The sequence below is a fragment of the Rattus norvegicus genome, chromosome 1 (assembly GCF_021556685.1).
Source record: "Rattus norvegicus strain SHRSP/BbbUtx chromosome 1, alternate assembly SHRSP_T2T, whole genome shotgun sequence".
Lineage (NCBI taxonomy): Eukaryota > Metazoa > Chordata > Mammalia > Rodentia > Muridae > Rattus > Rattus norvegicus.
The window spans coordinates 122,824,848-122,844,931 of NC_141534.1; the positions used below are offsets into that span (position 1 = coordinate 122,824,848).

General features: G+C 35.4%; 1 long non-coding RNA gene across 4 annotated transcripts in view; it reads right to left on the reverse strand.

The window, feature by feature from the left end:
- Window positions 1-20,084, reverse strand: part of LOC148007678 (uncharacterized) — a 98,288-nt gene that overhangs the window by 63,852 nt on the left and 14,352 nt on the right. For 2 of the 4 annotated variants that reach the window (XR_015646440.1, XR_015646442.1), the window contains exon 1: window positions 3,072-3,162. The exons of the other annotated variants lie outside the window; for them this stretch is intronic. This is a non-coding gene — a long non-coding RNA (uncharacterized LOC148007678). Of the gene's footprint in view, window positions 1-3,071; window positions 3,163-20,084 lie in introns of those variants that run through there. 4 annotated transcript variants of the gene reach the window in all.

Below are 20,084 nucleotides of genomic sequence, written 5' to 3' on the forward strand. Positions count from 1 at the left end.
GGAGAGAATTCAGGAGTGGTAGTACAAACTTTGTCAAAAAACTTGGCTAGGGAATTTAAAGACCTTAGCAGAGAACACACTAACATTGTTTTTTCCAATGTCCATTTTGTCAAGTCCCCTTTTAAATATTTCTGTTATGTCTGTAGGTATGTGTTGACGATTATTTCAGTAGATAATTATCTTAATACTAATGGTATTCTTTGCACAAAAATAAATAACTCTGTGATGGTTTGGGAACATTTCGCCCAGGGAGTAGCACTGTTAGAAGGGGTGGCCTTGTTAGAGGAAGTGTGTCACTATTTAGGTGGGCTTGGAGACCATCCCCCTAGCAACTTGTGGATGCTCAGTTTGTTCCTGGTTTCCTTTAGTTGAAGATGTAGTACTCAGCACCCCATATACCATGCCAGCCTGGATGCTGCTATCTGCTATGCTCGTGCATGAACCTCAGAACCAGTAAGCCAACCCCAATTAAATGTTGTTCTTTATAAAACTTACACTGCTCATGGTGTCTGTTCACAGCAACAAGCCCCTTATACAGACTACAAAAAGCACTGTGAATAAGCAACTGAAAGTACTCAGACACAGTTGGGAATTCTAAAGTTCCCCATACTAGGTTAAAGCTCATGGACTGGAAGAAATGCTGTGGAATATCTCTATAAGTGGCCTTGTTACTGAAAACATGGCCTCCTGCAATTATGGTTACATGTGTGTCCTTCACAAGATTATGCACACATGCAAATAAGGAAGAAGGAGGGTGTCTCCATATTCCAACCCCACCTGCACACATTCTTATTGATATAGATGGCTTCTAGTTTAGCATGTGTTCTGTTTCCTTATAAATGTGGTCACTATTAAGAATAAACAGAACATATTTCAGAATAATAAAACAAGATACAACAAACTCAGAGCCAGCATGATGCTGAAAGGAGAGAAACTAAAAATTTTCATTAAAATCAGAAACCCAACAAGGAAGTTTTTTCTTCTTGTCTTATTCAGTACAGTATTAGGAGATCACTTGAATAGGGTATGCTTTTATGTATAAAAGTTACTAAATGTGACAGCAGAAACTTGATAATTATTTTCAACATTGTAGCAGTATGATCCAGTTAGTACAAAATCATGTCCTGAAATAAATATTTTGAGGAACAAATCATAGGAACAATATCTTTTATAAAATATATATTATATAACATTACATATAACATTGTTATAGGTAATACACGACATATAAAATATTACATATGCATATGTATAAACACCAATCATATCCTTCATAGAAATTAAAAAACTGTGTTGTAAAATTATGTGGAATCAAAAAAGACTCCCTTTAGAATAAACCTGAATAATAAAAAAATGATCCATAGGTATCAGCATGACAGATTTCAATTTACACTATAACACAGGGGAAGTAGCAAAACGGTAACGATTGGTGCCACTCTGTTATTTCTGTCTTCATTAACACCTCTTTAGGAGCAACAAACTTAGCAAACCCTCACACTGCTGTTGGCTTGGATCAACATAGGCTTGTTATTTAGAAACACTTTAAAAACCTTAAACCCAAAAAACATTTTTCAAATAAAAAAACAAAATACCACGAGTTAAAGGAAAGTATGTTTCTCTGAGGACCACTATGTCTTAAAGACTCTTATTAGTCTGCACTGGTACCTCAGTACACTCAGCTTACTGTTTTAATGGCATTCTTGAGTGCGTTAACAACTGGGAATCTGATTCTTGTTTCTGCTCCTTTTCCTTCTGTTTTATTGCTTTGTCCACCCCCAATATTATGTTCTTTGTTTATCTTATTATATTTTTTTTGGAGACAGAAAGGGAAGAGATCTGGAAGCAAAGAAAGGTGAGGTGAAACTGGGAAGAGTTAAAAAAAAGGAAAACTGTGGTCACGATTTAAATAGAAAAATTAAGAATGGAAATGAAAAACTAGGACAATAAATTTTCCTTAAAAATACACCATTTTATAATGAAAACCAAAAACAATTGCAAAAAGACAAGAAAATAAACAAACAAACAGAAACAAAAGAAAAGACATGCTTTTGTGGGTTTAACTGATGGAGCATGGATAAAATCCCCCCCCCACAAACTCCCCAAAAAAACACATCTGCATTTTTTGCTTATTTATAAAATTCATCCAAATCAAGGAATAAAATCAAAGTATAGATCATATATCTAAAGGTATTTCTTTCCAATCCAACTCTTTATTCTTGAATCTGGGCAAAATTTAAAAATAAAAACATATTAACAAATGCCACATACTAAACACGGACGTATTGTCATAACATTCAAATTAGATCACCTATGAGATCACAGAAGAAAACGGTTTAGTATTTTGTAGTACTCTATACACTGTATGTAAGTATGTGTGTAAGTGAATGGCTGTGGGTGTGTATGTATATATGTGGAAGATACATCACATTTCCACATGTTTGCAGTTCACACACCTGTACTCTGCTAACTACTATTTCTTAACACAATTTTGCAAACCCCTTTCATGTATTATAACTACCATAACATAAAAACTAATTCTTATCTGATGCTCTAACCATTCAGAAACTAAGAGATGCAAATCATCCAGGATCTGCTGTGTGCTTTCCCTCTGAAGATAATCTGTATGTTAACTCTCAAGTGTTTTAATTCCTTCATATCTTTCAGTCTGTGAGAGATACCAAGATACCATTTTAACTTCACTATGGATATTATTCTATGCAACATACATATACCAAATTAAATGTTCTTTTTCTTTCCTGACTGCCATTACTCCCACACACCAATAATCCACATTATTGTCAGCTATTTGAAATGCTAGTATTCACCCTGTAAGAGAAGTGAGCTAAATTGAAAAGGCAGTTTGCCTGCTCAAGGGGAGGGGCACTGCAGCAAACACAACACAAGACAGGAAATAGGAAGGCAGGTCCTGATCTGATAGCTTTCTGATCTGACTGTTCAAAGTCAAAGAAATGAGTTCTATAGAAAAATCTTCTATCAAAACAAATTTGCCATATTTAGTGTGAAAAAAGTCATGTCTATGAAACAAATTATGGGGATATGAGGGAGCTGACCTTGTTTGCTGCATTGCCTTGCGGACCATTCTTAGGGTGGATGAGACAGGAGACACTGGCTGCCTCTTCTCTGAGCAGGTCCTGCTGCACTGACTTGTCTAATCACACTCCCAACCCCCAGTCTGTGCTAGTGAGCTAGCATAACCCTGCATCACACATGCGTGCACGGTCGCCAGGCTGCAGAGATCAAAATCTTTTCTAAAGCTAATGTCAAGGCAGGCAGCCATGAGCTTTAAGCTGTCCTATTGCTAATATGACACAGGAGGCTTCATAAACCCCTGCATAAATTGGTCAGGGATAAATTCAAGGTGATTTCTGGCAATGGTGACTACATGATACTGAATTATATTCACATTTAGATCTGTATACAAAGCAAAGAAAGAGTGACTAGGAAAATGTAATAAAATTACGGAATGTACAAAAACTCCAGATGCTTATAATATCAGGAGAAATCACTAGGGAATAAAATATGCTACTTTAACAACATTCTGTATTAGTCAGGTTTTACTTGATCAGGTGGATTTTTAAAATATCCTATGTGTTCATGTAAATGAATCACTTAAAATTAACATAATATCTGTTATATCATAAAAAGCATTGGTTTGTCATTCAGTGATTTTTTTTTCTGTTTTAAAAATTATTGCTGTGAGATATTTAATTGTTTTTTTGATAGGGTCTTACTTCTTAGATTTAGCTCGACTGAAAATAAATTTGAAGACCAGGCTGGTATTTAACTGAGAAACTTATGATCTTCTAACTTGTAAGTGCTACAAGTAATCTCATATGCCACTACAATTTTTTAGATTTTATTAATGTTATTTATTTGTGTGGTGTTTGTGTATATATATATATATCATACATATACATACATATATATAAATATATGTATGTATTTCTCTATAACTGAGACTTTGTCTGTTATAAAAGCCTGACCCCGTATGTCTGTCTGTCTTTCTGTCTCTTCTCTCTCTCTCTCTGTCTCTTTGTCTGTCTCTCTCTGTCTCTGTCTCTCTGTCTCTGTCTCTCTCTCCATCTCTCTCTTTGTGTTTGTGTGTGTGTTTGTGTGTATATATATATATGTAGAGGTATGTAGTTATGTATCTCGAGATCTTCACATATATATATATATATACTTGAGGCTCCTAACATGAGTTCTGGGATATAATTTTTCAGAATAGTATTAGATTTTACAAACAGAAGCATCAGTCAGGCTCCTCTCTGAAACTTTAAGCCTTGGTGATTTTGATGCAAAATGAATATGCAAAGGGAGTACAAATGAAAATGTAGACAGATTCCTAATTTTACAAATTCAAGTATTTTCCAATAAATATAAATATGATATTGACTCAGTAATATTCTTTTCTGCAAGAGAATGTCTACAAGGGAAAGGGAAATGCATAAGGAGCTACTAAATGTTATTTGAATTTGGACAGTCTGCATTTTGGTCTATAGAGTCATGGAAGGAAAACATTTGTAAAAATGAAAAGCTGACTTTGAATGAATATGGAAATACTCAGCTTCTTATCCCATAGTAGTAGTTCTGTAAGGTATGTCTGCGTGGCTAAATTTGCTTCAATACAGGACTGAGCAGTTAATCATGTCAATATATCACTTCATGACTTACCAAAAGCAAGGGGTGACCACCCTTAAACAGGCTGTGCTACTGCATTTCAGTCCCTCTGAACCTTCTGCCAATGCTGAAGGAGTTTAAAGCTTGCTGAAAAGAAAGTTCTGCAAGATCCTTGAGTTTTAAAGTTACCTTGCAAATACTGATTCATATTAGGAAAAAAGCCTATGAAATTACAATCCTGTAGTGGATTTTTATTATACTTGTCCGAGGATACCCGGTATCAAGTACACAATAACTTATATTGATTTATTATCCATAAATACAATATTTGTATCAATAGATTTTTTCTGGCTAGTAATAATCTGCGTAGAATGAATTCGATTTAAACCTACAGTGTTCCATATTTATCTGCCACCTAGCATGTTAAATACAACGGGTTTGATATAAAGGATTTCCTGCCTTCCAGATTTTATACAATAAACACCAATGTCAATCTCTCCTGTGAGACACATACAGAGCATGTCAAATGCAGGGGTGAATTCTAGCAGCAAACCACTGAACATTAAACAGGACCTCCTTTGAAGGAATGTGAGGAAGGACTGAAAGAGCTGAAGAGGCTTGCAACCCCATAAGAATATCAATGCCAATCATCCAGAGCTTCCAGGGAAAAAACCACTACCCAAAGACTATACATGGAGTGACCCAGCACTCTACCTGCATATGTAGTCGAGAATAGCAAAAGTGGAAAGGGGAGCCCTTGGTCTTGCCAAGTTTGAACTCTTGGTACAGAGCAATGTCTGAAGGGGGAGGTTATGGGGATAGATGTGGGGAGAACACCAATAATGGGGACTGGAAGGGTATACGGAACTTATGTACAGGAAACTGAGAAAGGGAATAACATTTGAAATGTAAATAAAGAAATATATCTAGTGAAAAGAGAATAATATTGGGTTTTCTAAACAAGAAAATGCATCCAATAATTTTCCGTCTATACATATACTGTGTGTCAAAGTGTGATTAGGTCACTAAAAATATGTAAAGAAATTCCTTTGTTTTAAAATGATGTTTTTATCATATAAGGACCTAGTAATTGAGGATATACATGTAAATAGATCAATCTATGGACACTGGGTTGCAGAGTTCTTGGAATGTAGAGTTCTTCACTAGCCAATGTGTTAGTGAAACGTCCCGCGCTAAGGTCCTCAACCTGAACCCAAGGACAGGTTCACCTATGTCAATTAAATTAATTACATTAACCCTGCTGAAGGATGAGTGAGGCTTGCCTCTCACATGGTTCTACGTATCACCAAGTTGGCAGATAGAATTGCCATTTCAATAGTATCTAAGAATAAAAACCTGTATGAGATCTAAACTATGCTATGAAATTCTACAGATAATAACCATGCTTTCATAATATGTGCTTGGATCCTAATTCTGGCATTGAGACTGTTGCTTGGGAAGTTTTCGAAATGTCTGTTTACTGTTTATAGTGTCTGTGAAATGAAGAAGATTTGTACAGGTCCACTTCAATGGATACTTAACATGCAGTTTTCCTAACATGCAGTTAGAAGAGTAGTAAAAGTGTTGGATTAGTAGAACTTAAAATTAATATAAGGTATATAAGATACACTATCTGTGAATATAATGAATTCTGTACTTTCTGTTGTTGTCATTTGAATTGTCAGATGTATATTTTGTATCTGCTTAGTTTTCAAAACCCCTCCTTCCACAGCATAGATTTCTAATTTCGAAGTGTTATTCATTTTACTCATGTTTCTCTAATTAGTGGATTCCTCATTTTTCCTCCTCCTCCTCTTCCTCCTTTTTCTCCTCCTCCTTTTCTCTTTTACTTAATTTTGACTGATGTTCAAACCCTTTTAATTTTTGGAACTTGTGAGACAATTTTGCATTCTGTAGAGTAGGTTGGCCTAAAATTTCATTTGAAATTTGAATTTGACTGTGGTCATTAATTACTTTTAGATTTTTTTTTTTTGGGAAAAGACCACTAATGTTGGCACATGCCCTTATATCTAACAACATAGAGGTGTAGCCAGAGTGTACACTGAGTTTACTTACAGCCAGTATTACATTTTAGAATTTTTTTGTAACAACCCCAAAAATATATTAATAAAATTAAAATTGTGGTTGTAAAAGATTATTTCTTCTCTTTGGTATCTTGAGTGGTAAGCCGCAGGTTGCTGAACAGACAGCTTATATCTAAAACCACAGAGCAGAAGCAGAGAGAGCTAATTAAAATATCTTGAGTTTTTTAAAAGATAGAAAACCATTCCTAGGGATATCTTTGTCCAGTAATAATTGGGAGTCAAATATGTGAAAATTAGAAACCAACAGTGGACATATCATTCAAACTACTGCATTCTACTCCCTGTTACCACAGTCTCACAAACAATTCATAATAAAAATGTATAGTATACAAATTTAAAAGACTCCATTAATTTTCACAGCATGAACATTGTTTAAAAGCTTAAAGTGTCTTCTGAGACTCAAGTCAATACTTTCAATGCTCCCTCAGTAAAGTCAAAAGCAAGTCACATATTTCTAGCATACATTAAATAAAATACACATTACTTTTCCTCTGAAATGAACTCAGGCTGTCCTGAGAAATGCTTAGGATGACCGCAAGCATCATATTTTTCTGCTCAACATCCAGGGTGCTGTTGTTCCTCGTGTGTAAAATATAACCGCATTTGTGATAAATTCAAATTCAAATCTGTTTATGTTAGGCAAGTATACTACCAAACACTGATACCAAGCATATATGTCTGTGAATTTTCAAGCTGCACAGCATTTCCATTTCCAAGTCTTTCACAATCCAAGTTCATCATAAGACTGCAAGTATCATTTGGAAAAAGGTTCCTTTAAAAGTATACTTTCTTACCTCAAGAGAGAAGAAAACGATGATATAAACAGAGAAAAATCAAACCATAATGGTGTTAATGAATTAACATCTTAATAATGGTGATCCATTTAATATTTTCTGGTATTATTGAAGGTCTGGGTAACTTCTCTAGCTCTGCCCTTTGCTGCATATGTGCAGCTGCTCTTCTAGGTTATGGCTCTCTCCACACCATGAATGCTACTGAAATTACTGGTCATCCTATGCTACTTGCATCCACCAAAATGTGGGATGCCTTTCACCAACTGGGCTGCACTTTTACCTGTAGACTCATCTAGCATGTTTCAGGAGACTCATCCCTCCTAGAGAGTGACAAGCCTTAGCTGCTCACTCTCATGTCTTGAAGCCTTCATAACAGTGCCCCTAGGTTGAATCTAGTTCCAAGTGAGTAACAGAGTTATAGTTCATCATTTTTGCAACACAATTTCTGCATGCTGAACCTGAGGCATGACTTTCCAGAATATTCACGTCTATGATGCTAGTCTCTTTTTTATCACAACTGATTGATTGTTTAGACTCACGTGGCCAGGACTTATTATTCATCCAAAGTATGGTTTCTTCACTTTGTTTGCTCTGGTATTGAAATTTCTTCTTTGGAATTTCCTACAGTACATTCAAGAAACAGGGAAATTGTGGAGGATTCTGGCTAAAAGACTGAGTGTTAAATACAGTGTGCTCCTCTTAATTTCTTTTTTTATTTAGTGTGATGAAACAGAAATAAGGAGAGAAAGAGAGGGGAGGAGGAGAGATATTAAACAAGATAAACCTCAAGGATAAGTAGATTTTGAAAATGTTAGCCAATAGAGGATATAAATCATTTGAGAAGACATTTCTCACAAGGCATCCAAAACATGATGAAGAGAAAGTAAATTCAAGAACGAGACACGTATGAAATCTGATGGCAGCAGAAATTCTGCTTTTATTTACTAATGTTTGTTAGTATGCTGGATAAAAATACTATTCAATAAAATCTCAGAATTTTCAAATTGCTTGTCACCAGGTATACAGTATGGTCATGAAAAAATAAAACAAAAGAAAACAAAGCAAATACTTCATGCTGTTGTTCTGGACAGAGAAAGATGGTCAAACGAATTGAATTATGATTGCCTTGGAATCACAGTACATCAAATTCAGTGCATTACTAATGGGACATCTATTGAATCCTCTCCTCAGCCAACCAGTGGTATTCTTCTGCAGAAGAAATTCACCTGCATCATGAATTCCAGAATATACAGTAAATGAGTATATATTAATAAAACATCGGTCTCTTATTTATTATCCTTTTGAATAGTATTATTTCTTTAAAACACAGCATGCCACCTGTTACCCATGTTCCTCTTTACAAGAATTCTGAAACACCAGACATTTTATTCACCATTATAAAACTCCTCATGAGTGAAACCTATATACCTTGTATGTATGAGGTTAAAAGGATTCTTTCCCTAGAATATAAGCAAGGATTGTTTGTCAGGAAATATTGCCAAAAACAATCCCCATCAAAATTCCTACTCAATTCTTCATAGAATTAGCAAGAAGAGTTTGCAAGTTCAATTGGAATAACACATAACCCAGGATAGTGAAAATTATCCTTAACAATAAAAAAAAGAACTTCTTTTGGAAATCACCATCCCTCACCTCAGGCAGTATTACAGAGTAATACTGATAATAACTGTATGATACTGGTATAGAGACAGGCAGGTAGTTCGATGGAATAGTATTGAAGACTCAGAAATGAACCCACTCACCTATGTTCACATGATCTTTGATAAAGGAGCTAAAACCATCCAGTGTACAAAAGATAGCATTTTCATAAAAATTGTGCTGGTTCAAAGGAAGTCCCCATGTAGAAGAATGCAAATTGTTGCAGTCATATCACACTGTACAAAGCTTAAGTCCAAGTGGATTAAGGACCTCCACATCAAACCGGATACACTCAATCTAATTGAAGAGAAAGTGGATAAGATCCTCCGACATACAGGCACCAGGGAAATTTTCCTGAACCAAATACCAATGGCTTTTGTCTAAGATCAAGAATGGAAAAATGGGACCTCGTAAAACTGCAAAGCTTCTGTAAAGCAAAGGACACTGTCATTAGGATGAAATGGCAACCAACACATTGGGAATAGTTCTTTACCAATCCTACCTCTGATAGAGGGTTAATATTCAAATTATACAAAGAACTCAAGAAGCTAGACTCCAGAGCACCAAATAATCCTATTAAAATGAGGTACAGAGATAAACAAAGAATTCTCAATTGAGGAGTATAAATTGATGAGAAGTACTTAAAGAAATGCTCAAAGTCTTAGTAATCAGGAAACAGCAAATCAAAACAACCCTGAGATTCCACCTCACACCAGTCAAAATAGCTAAGATCAAAATCTCAGATGACAACAGATGCTGGCAGGGATGTGGAGAATCGGGAATACTCCTCTATTGTTTGTGGATTGCTACTGGTATAAGTACACTTGAAATCAGTCTGCAGCTTACTCAGAAAATTGGACATTGCACTACCTGAGGACCCAGCTATACCTTTCTTGGGGATATATTCAAAAGATACCCCAACATGTAACAAAGACACATGCTCCACTATGTTCATAGAAGAGTTATTTTTAATAGTCAGAAGCTGGAAATAAGACAGATGCACTTCAACAGAAGAATGGATACAGAAAATGTGGTACATCTACAAAATGGAGTTCTACTCCACTACGAAAACCAATGACGTCATAATGTTCATAGGCAAATGGATAGAACTAGAAAATATCGTCCTGAGTGAGGTAACCCAATCACAAAACTTAGTACATGTTATGCATTCACTGATCAGTGGATATTAGCCTAAAAGCTTGAACTACCCAAGTTACAATCCACAAACCAAATGAATCTAAAGAAGGAAGACCAAAGTGTGGTTGTTTCAGTTCTTCTTAAAATTGGGAACAAATATATATATATAGGAGGAGATAGAGGGATAAAGTTTGGCTATTCAGAACCTGCCACACCTGGGGATCCATTCCACATACATAAAGCTATCAAACGCAGACAATATTGTGAATGCCAAGAATTGCATGCTGAAAGGAGCCTGACATAGCTGTTTCCTGTGATGCTCTGCCAGAGCTTGCCAAATTCAGAGGCAAATGCTCACAGCCAACCATTGAACTGAGATTAGGGTCTGCATTGTAGGGATTGGAGAAAGGATTGAAGGAGCTGAAGGGGTTTTCAATCCCATATCAACCCAGCAGAACTCCAGGGCCTAAACCATCATCCAAAATGTACACATCGAAAAACCCCATAGGTCCAGCTGCATATGTAGCTGGGATGGACTTGTAGGGCACCAATGGGTGTAAAAGTCCTTCATCCTGCCACAGGTGGACACTCAGTATCTGAGAATGTCAGGGTGTGGAGGTGTGAATGGGTGAGTTGTTTGGTCACCAAACACCTTCTTAGAAGGTGGAAGGGCAAGAGGATATGGCTTAGATGGGTTATGAATGGGAATGTGGGAAATGGACTGATATTTGAATTGTAAATAAAAGTATCCAAAAAAAGCTGCAAGGTGAAAAAAGTATTTTATTGTTTGCTGCAGTATATTAGTGTTTGAATAGTTTTCTATGGAGCACATGTCTAAAGAGGATAGGAGAGTGAGTCTTCATCTCCACTTGCATCACAGATCATCACAAGCAGACATATAGATTATGTTAATTGAACAGAGTTTATCTGTATGAGTAGTTAATAGTTTTAACAGTTGACAAATCCTTTGGAAAGAAGGGAGGTATTTTAATAAAAATGGGAAAAAGTAATATTAAAGTGGCCTGTTTAAAACGTGAGGTAAAAATTTGGAATGCTGCTATCATATTCAGAGCATTTTGCTGACTAAGGTATTGTGTTCACAGGTTGAGGATTGACTGCAAGAACCTATAGAGATATGTAATATTTCTACCTAGATAAAAGTACTTTATTTATCACATGACAAGAGTTTATGTATGTCCTACAATTTTTGGTTCCATGAGGAAATTACAGAAATTGAAAAGAATGACATAGTATTCGTACATAAATGTAAGAATGAATTACAGAATATTTCTCAACATTTTTCAACATCCCATGTTATGAGGACTAGGACTTAGTCCTTTCCAATGGACCTACCAGTTGCCTGGCTCTTAAGACTTGTTATAGATCTCAGAATCCTCTGTCATTAATTCAGTGAAATGGAATTTTTAATCAATTTTACATTTAATTTTATTTTACTATGATGAGTTAGGGCAAAACTTGTGTTTGACTATCGAATTCATGAAAAATATTAGGGTTGTTTATTGGAAAGTGGAGATATGTTTGAAAAGAGAAGATCTTCTTTCGGAAAGACCTGAAAAACTTGAATTATTGGAATGACACTGTAAAACACAAGTAGACCATTTTACAAACATGTACAATGCTCTGGAGACAGATCCCTGAAAACATAAGGGGAAACAGTCCTATCAGAAAGAAGAACAAGCAGGTACAACAACATAAAACACTTGTATGTCCAAGAAATGATATTAATTCCTTCCTCAGTCACTATTTATCTAGTGTACAGAATCTTTCATTTACAACATCTGTGTACTTTCACACATGATTAGATTTTAATTAGAACCACTTTTCCATAAGCATATCTATGTCTGCATATCTCTTTGTGTTTTTCATCCCTCATCTTTTCAAGACGATGTCTTATCACTCACATCTTTCTTGACCTACTCTTCCTCAGTACTTAATCGTTTTCCCTCCACTGGTCCTTCACTGCTTCTTCAGGTATAAATGAATTGTCAAGATCCTATGATATACTCTGATACAACAAACATGTCTTCACAAGAAGACTATGTTGAAGTTTCTTTTGACATCAAAACAAACCGCTTTACTGACAGCATAAATAGAGTAATGATTGTTACAAAATAGAAAAAAGGTTCATAAGGTATTGGAGACCACCCGCCCCCATACCCTGTAATTGACATAGTATTTGATGACAAAGTACGTAGCACAGAAACAAATATTTCTCATATACCGTTGTCTTGTACTTCTGCGCTTAATAATATATTGGAAGATGTATTAACAAACTTCAGAATTTAAAGCATGTCCTGTTTTGACGTCCACATTCCATTTAAAGAATCGCATCTAAATTTAGGTTTAATAAAAAAAAGCCTAAGAATTTGCTGAAAATTCCATGAAAAATTTTTCATTTCAAAGCTATGTTTACTGAATCGTGACTTCTCTCATCCCTGAATTAATGCTGAATTCTTCACTTTCTTATTAAAGAAGCAAATATTTTGACCGCATTTCAAGATAAAAAAAGAAAAAAAGGGAGACTTGTATTATAAGTAATAATGGCAAAGTCATGATTCAATCAACGAAATCCTGAATGTGACAAAAAGAAAAGCAAAGCACCTTCACGTGTTCTAAAACCACAGGAATTTAATGAAGTGGGTGTCAGTTCTAAACTTTACTCCAGGGGAAGTTGAAAACGGAAAGGAACTCTGGTCCTTGTAGTTTCACCATATTTTCTCTTGCCAGAGTCCAGAACCTGACTTGGAAGGGCAACAGTCTATGGAGTGCTTTTTTGACTTATTTCCTGTAGATAGTCTACTCACTGGATCAGTTTGCTGGAATAGGATATTAGTTAGTGTTGATGGTACTGGAAAGAAAAGGACTTTCTCAGCTTTAATATGGTTTTATACCAGCCAATATCGTCTAGACAGCATCTTTTATGAATTACTGTGCTTCTAAATTCACTTTTCACAATAGCTTAGGAATGAGATTTAAAACTAATTGTTAACAAGGAAACATACCATCCATCCTAATGTATGCTTTCAGTTACTTCTCCAGAAGAAATTAAATCGCTGATGGTTTTCTCGCCCAGTCTTGATAACCGGTTTTATTTCTAAGCTTATGATAATTTTTATGCTAACCTACAATGTTCAGTTGACACATCCTTATGTAAACTCTCTCTCTCTCTCTCTCTGTCTCTCTCTCTCTCTCTCTCTCCCTCTCTCTCTCCCTCTCCCTCTCTCTCTCTTTCTCTCTCTTTCTCTCTGCCTCTGTATAACAGAATGGAAGAAGTGTGGATCATGGTGAGAGGAGAGATATTGCGGAGAGTTGTGTGGAATTGGAGGAGGTAAATGAGTTGTAATGAATGAGAGAAGAATAAACGGAAGAATAATGATAGAAAATCTTAAAAGGCAGGAAATAGAAATTGAATATAACTAATACTGAAGAACAAGAATTAAAATTTTGGCTTAAGGCCACAGTCTATGTGTGTATACATGAAAGGAAAAAAACGAATTAGGATTAGAATTATGGGGGCTGGAGAAATGGCTCAGTCGTTAAGAGCACTTACTGCGCTTTGAGAAGTCCTGAGTTTAAATCACAGCAGCAAGCTGATGGCTCACAAACATCTGTAATGGGATCTGATAGACTCTCTGGTGTGTCTGAAGACAACTACAGTGAACTTATTATATATAAATAAATGTTTTTAAAAAAGAAATAGTGTTCTGTTTATCCTAGGAAAGGCCAATCTCCTCAGCTCTTTCAAAGAAGAGTATAACATCAACCAACAAGGTAAGGGGTTCTATTTAAGTGGTGGTTTACTCTGCTACACCCATGTTTTAGGACCTCAAAAACTGTTTGTAAATACATAAGGGTCTTAATTATGAATTCTAGATCAATATCACCAATGGTCCATGTCACAGAATGTCAATTAAAAGCACCCAACCACATGTTCAATGTTTTTATTGTGTTTATAGCAAATTTTGGAAATTTCCATAAGGCTCAGCAGCTTAATATTTTAACAACAGCATTTCTGGTATAGTCTGCAGGAACTGCACAGGGGGAGAGAACTACCCGATGAACAGAATGGTTAAGTTATCTATTTTCTGCAGGATGTCTTAAGACATCTATATGTATCACGATTCTGCTGTTTTACCTTAGTGGCTGGCTGTTGCTAATGAGGATGGATTTCTGTAGGATGTTTGCTTAGGTGAACTTTGTGATCTTCTTCCTAGAATTGGAGTTTAGCCCCTAGTCTCTCAGAAAATGGGCTTTCGTCAAAAACAGATTTGATTGGGCTTTCAACAGGTTGATGATTTTGATTAGAAATCATTTTATGAGTGGTTAAAGAGTGGTTAATTTAAGGAGGAATACTTTTATTCCACATGCAAAACAAATTTATGGTAAATTTGTCCAGTCCTCATGCAGACTTCTGAGTACTACACACATGCAGATGCAAACAGGAACTACCTGTTAACTCAAGTACTTCTGATCATTCAGAACAAACTTCCTTGCCATCCTCCTCCACAGAGATTTTTGCTCTCCCCTAATTGAAAATAGCACATCTCCTGGGTCAGTCCAGAAGTGGTAATTACCATCACTGAAGGAGGTACCTGCAATTACTGGTGCCAGAAGTACAGCACAATCCATGGTGGCTGAAGAAGTTAAACATGGCAATTCTCACAGTAAAGGGGTATTTTAAAGAATGACCAGCTTCGGGGTTGGGGATTTAGCTCAGTGGTAGAGCGCTTGCCTAGCTAGCACAAGGCCCTGGGTTCGGTCACCAACTCCGAATTAAAAGAAAAAAAAAAGAATGACCAGGTTCAATATTTTAACTAATAAAGCCATCATTTTAATATAAACTTTAATAAAACTGAAATGAAAATTATGTGGAAGAAAATGCACCTATACAGAATGAAGTATACATATCATATACATAATGGTCTAATAAATCAATTTCCATTTTTTTATAATTTCACTTTTAATTCTGTGTTTTGAATGTGCTCATGGCAAATATTTCATCCATTTTTAAAGTCAGTCAGCCTCACAGCATTCACGTTGATTTTGAATTCCCATTAATCTTTTATGTTAATTTGCACATAATGTAATATGCTACTGAACAGTGTCCTGCAGTATTAGTGTTCTAACTCTGAAGGAGAGCATACCTCAGATGGCCCCTGTAACAGTCAAATATAGGATATTGCTTTGAGATGACTGTTAAATGCTTTAAAGACAGCACTGTCATTTCATATTCTTGGGTCCCTCTGCTTTGTACTCAGAACTTTTGCAAATGTTTACATCAATCTTTTTGTTCTGTCCAAAGATTTATGACACTATGAGCATAGAGGTAATCACTACTTCAAGCATCATGTGGCTTGTGGCTTTAAGGGAAAGAATGAAATTGATGTCTGAGATCTAGGAGGGCCAAATAGAGTTTTTCTCCTGAGATTATATGTTTAATGGCAATTTAATTTGCTGTTGGCTCGTTGATTTCCCTGTAACATATAATTTACCCTCTCAGAAATCTGCACATCTTGCCAAGGCTGGACCCATCCAGTGTAGGCAAATGTCAGTGCCGGGAGATGGGAAGGGGGTAGTTGGATTGTGAAACAACCTTATATAAAAAGGTGGAAGGGCAGGGGATATGGGTCTTATGGATTGGAAAGCAGGAGAGTGAATAGCATTTGAAATGAAAATAAAACTATCCAATTAAAAAAATCGCCCATGAAACTTAGAGCTTTATAATTTTCCCTACCTTACTTATGAACTAGATGTTTCTAAAATTAATTGGCCAAGTTGTATTCATTATGTGACTGTGCTCTTTTATGATGGTTAAAGCACAAAATTGTGTGTATTTACACACAAAATACACACACTCACTCACACAAATGTACACATAAACACACACACACACACACACACACACACACACATACACGAACACACACACACCAACACAGAGTGAAATTGGTTAAGGTCGTCCTCTGAAGTATGACTTAAAGGTTTTAGGTGACTTATTTCCTGTGGTTTCTTTCTGTATATTAATCCTTACATCGTTCTCTGTATCTCTAATTTCTATGCATTTACCCTCATATCCCTTTTTTGTACAAATAAAAATCTCTTCCTCTTATGACCCATAATGACCATTCAAATGCTTGAGTTATTAAAAGAACAGTTCAACGTTCCTACTAATCAGGAATATGTATATTCAAACCCTACTATGATTTTATCATTCACAAATAAGAATGGCCAAAATCAATGAAATAAATGACCGCACTTTGTAGAAAGTGTGAAGAGTAATAAGAATCATTATACACTAATAGTGGCAATATACAGTTGTATTTCCTTTTGGAAATCAGTGTGATTTGGCCTTTGAACCCTGGGAATATTACACCGCAGATTAAAAAGAAAAGACCCTATATTCTGTATAGAGGAACTTACTTCTCATTGATGGCTGCTATATTCAATTCAGTAAGAAAGAGGATACAGCCTAGCTGTCCAGAAATGGGGAAATGGTTAATGAAAATATGGTACAATACAAAATGGATTATTACTCCGCTGATAAAAAGCAATAGTACTCATAGTTAAGGAAGGAGAAAAAAAACTCATCCTGAGTTACCAGTACCTCAAAACACATATCAGACTATGCCTAAGGCCTTGATCATTCTATACACACTGAGGATGGCCCTTTTCCGGAAAAGGACCCTACATTTCTGTTGAACATAGAGAAGAAAAGCAGGTACCTAACTAAAGCTTTTACATACTGAATAGTGTTTGTGGTACTGAAAAGAATTCTGCCTGGCACCTGAGGGGGCATTTAAACCAACTCAACTGTATATTATTTAATCTACCCTGTCAGCTGCTTACATCATACATTGCTACAATAGTTCCACTTCCCTGGAAAAAAGCTACTACTACATGATGAACTAAGATCTACTCACTGAGACAGAAAACATTTCTGTCCTTGTTCCCATGGCAAAATACCTTAGAATATTGCGAATAGCTTGTACCATTGCCTACTTACAATGTGTATCAATAAATGTATTTCTAATAACATTGTTATACTCATAGTGACATGTATTACTGCACCTTCATCATAGAAGCTAACATACACTTTAAATGGGGCCAGATACAGAGACCCATATCTGGATAGTGTGCAGTGTGAAAGACCTTGGGCCGTTCTGTGCATAAATCAATATTGCCATCCAAGCTCCTCCTTCATGATTGAGCAAACCTTGTAGAAGCCATTGTAAAAAGATACTAAGGCCAGTGATGCTGGGAGGAATGCCAGCAAGGCAACATACATTTCAGACATAGTAGGGCTGATGCACATATGAACACATACACAAAGTAACAACATGCACAGGATCTGCATAGGTCAGTCCATACACTGAGAGCAGGAATGGCATGTGATTCCCCACTCTTCAACAAGTAGCTATTTCATATACATTTACAAATAATTTAGAAAATATTGTTTGGATGAAAAATTCTGTTTGTTTGTTTCTTCACCGGTAGATAGCTTGTCTTTCTCTAACACACAATGAAAGTATTCCCTATCTGTGTTTGATAAATGCTCTCCAGGATCCATTTCCATGAATGTGCAGTTTATTATTATTGTTCTGCATTTAAGGGTAGAGTTTTAATTAATTTTTATAGTTGTATAGTTATTATAATAACTGTTACCTGTGGGTATATATATATATATATATATATACATACATATATATATATATCATGACAAACATATAATTAAACTCAATATTTCAAAAAATTAAAATCATAGGACTCAGAAATATACAAAATTATATACAGCAATATAAGCATATCTATTAAAAGACAGCACCAAAAATCTAATCTTGGCAATATACTGTCCTTTTGATGGCAGCAATCATAGGCACAAGGGAAAGTTTCCTTGAAAATTTCATTCCCCTTCTCAGTTTTTTTCTGTCAGAATTATTTTAGTCTTCTTTTAAGGAGATAGGATAGTTAATATGAATAAAAGTATAAGAGTTTCTTGAACTTGATAGGTCAAATAATCAGAGTAGCAATATTTACTAATTTGTGTATGAATATCTTTTCTTTCTCCAAAATTCTCAAATATTGTTCGAGCACTTTCATCTTAAACTGTAAATTTGAGACAAATAAAAATACTTAATAAATACATAGCTTGAAGAATTAGTTTGGGACTATATAATCTACCAGTAGTTAACACTGAGGATATATTTGCAAGGTTCAGGATTAACTTGTCTCTTGAAAGCTTACATTGGTAAATAACACTTTAATGAGATGCCTTCAGACCATGTCAGAATACTGCATCTATATTTCAAATATCACTGTCTTCCTGCTCCAGCTAGTGAAGACTAGTGTCCTTGAATGCTCTAAGTATTTACTAAATGGCCCATTGAAATGGATAAATATATTGATTTGTTAATTATACATTTGTATCATACTTTTCTATGAAAAGGAGAAGTAAATGCAAAACACTGAGTTCAATGGATATGACAAAGATCAGGAAAAAATGTGGCATTACTGTCAGAGAAATCTTAAAGTAGTAGGCCATATTAAATCAGGATATAAAGCTGCCACCTCAGCACTTGATTGAAAATGAAGTGGGGAAATTTCTTTGTTGTAGAAATTATTGAAACCCCAGCCCAGGGTTTCTACCCAACCTTTGGTAACAGAGTTAGTTCCCTACCCCCAAAAAATACCCACAATTCACACACAGTATTTATTTTTACAATAAGCCGTAATTAGCACAGGGGTTGGGCAGATATCTATCCCTATCATATTAGAATCTACTTTCCTATTGATAACCCTGAATATGTTTTATCTGGGTGGTTCTTAGCTCTTACTAGGCTGCTCTCATGACCATGCTCTCTTGACTCTTTACCCATGGGTGCTCCTCCATTATCCTCTCCTGCAACTTCACTCCTGTTTTCAATGCTAGAGGTCAATTATTTCCTTAGGCAAAATTGGAAAGACAAGGAGAAGAATAGGGGAAGGCATGTATACTCAGGAATTCCTTTTTATCATAAATATATGATACTAAATATGTACATTCACATATTTGTGACTTTCCACAATGTAAGAATTTATTGAATGGCAACAAATTTAATGGTTGTTTTCAGTTTTTTTAAGGGATTTTTCTGAATAGACCCAAGTTCACTCAATAACAGGCAAATTACATAGACAAATACTTTGCCTTAGATTATATTTATTTTTTTAAGATTATGTATTATTGTTTTCTATATGTATGTCTGTGAAGCACTTATGCACAGAGCCTGAAGATATCAGAATAATTCTTCAGATTGTCTGGTACATTTTTTAAACAGTCACGTGTGTTCTTGGAATTGAATAGATATATTAAGTAAGATCACTCAGTGCACTTAAATACTGAGTCTTCACTGAGGACACAAGACAGGTTTTTACATTGTCAGTCTTAATTACTAATATTATCCTTCCTTCTCAGTGTGGTATGTTTTGATCAAGATAAACACTTTAAAACCTTTATGTCCTTCAGAGTATAGTGGAAATTAATTATCTGTGTCAAAAATGGAGGGTTGAGTACAGTATGCTATAGATATGATATTTAATCTTAGAGTGGAGAAGTAATTCCATCATCTGATGAAACAAATGTATAAACCGTGGCTACATGGAACATGCCAAACAAGTCTTAACTCTAGGTGAAAATTACTGACAATATAAAGAAAAACTTCTTATAAAGATAGAAATATCAGAATCAATTAGC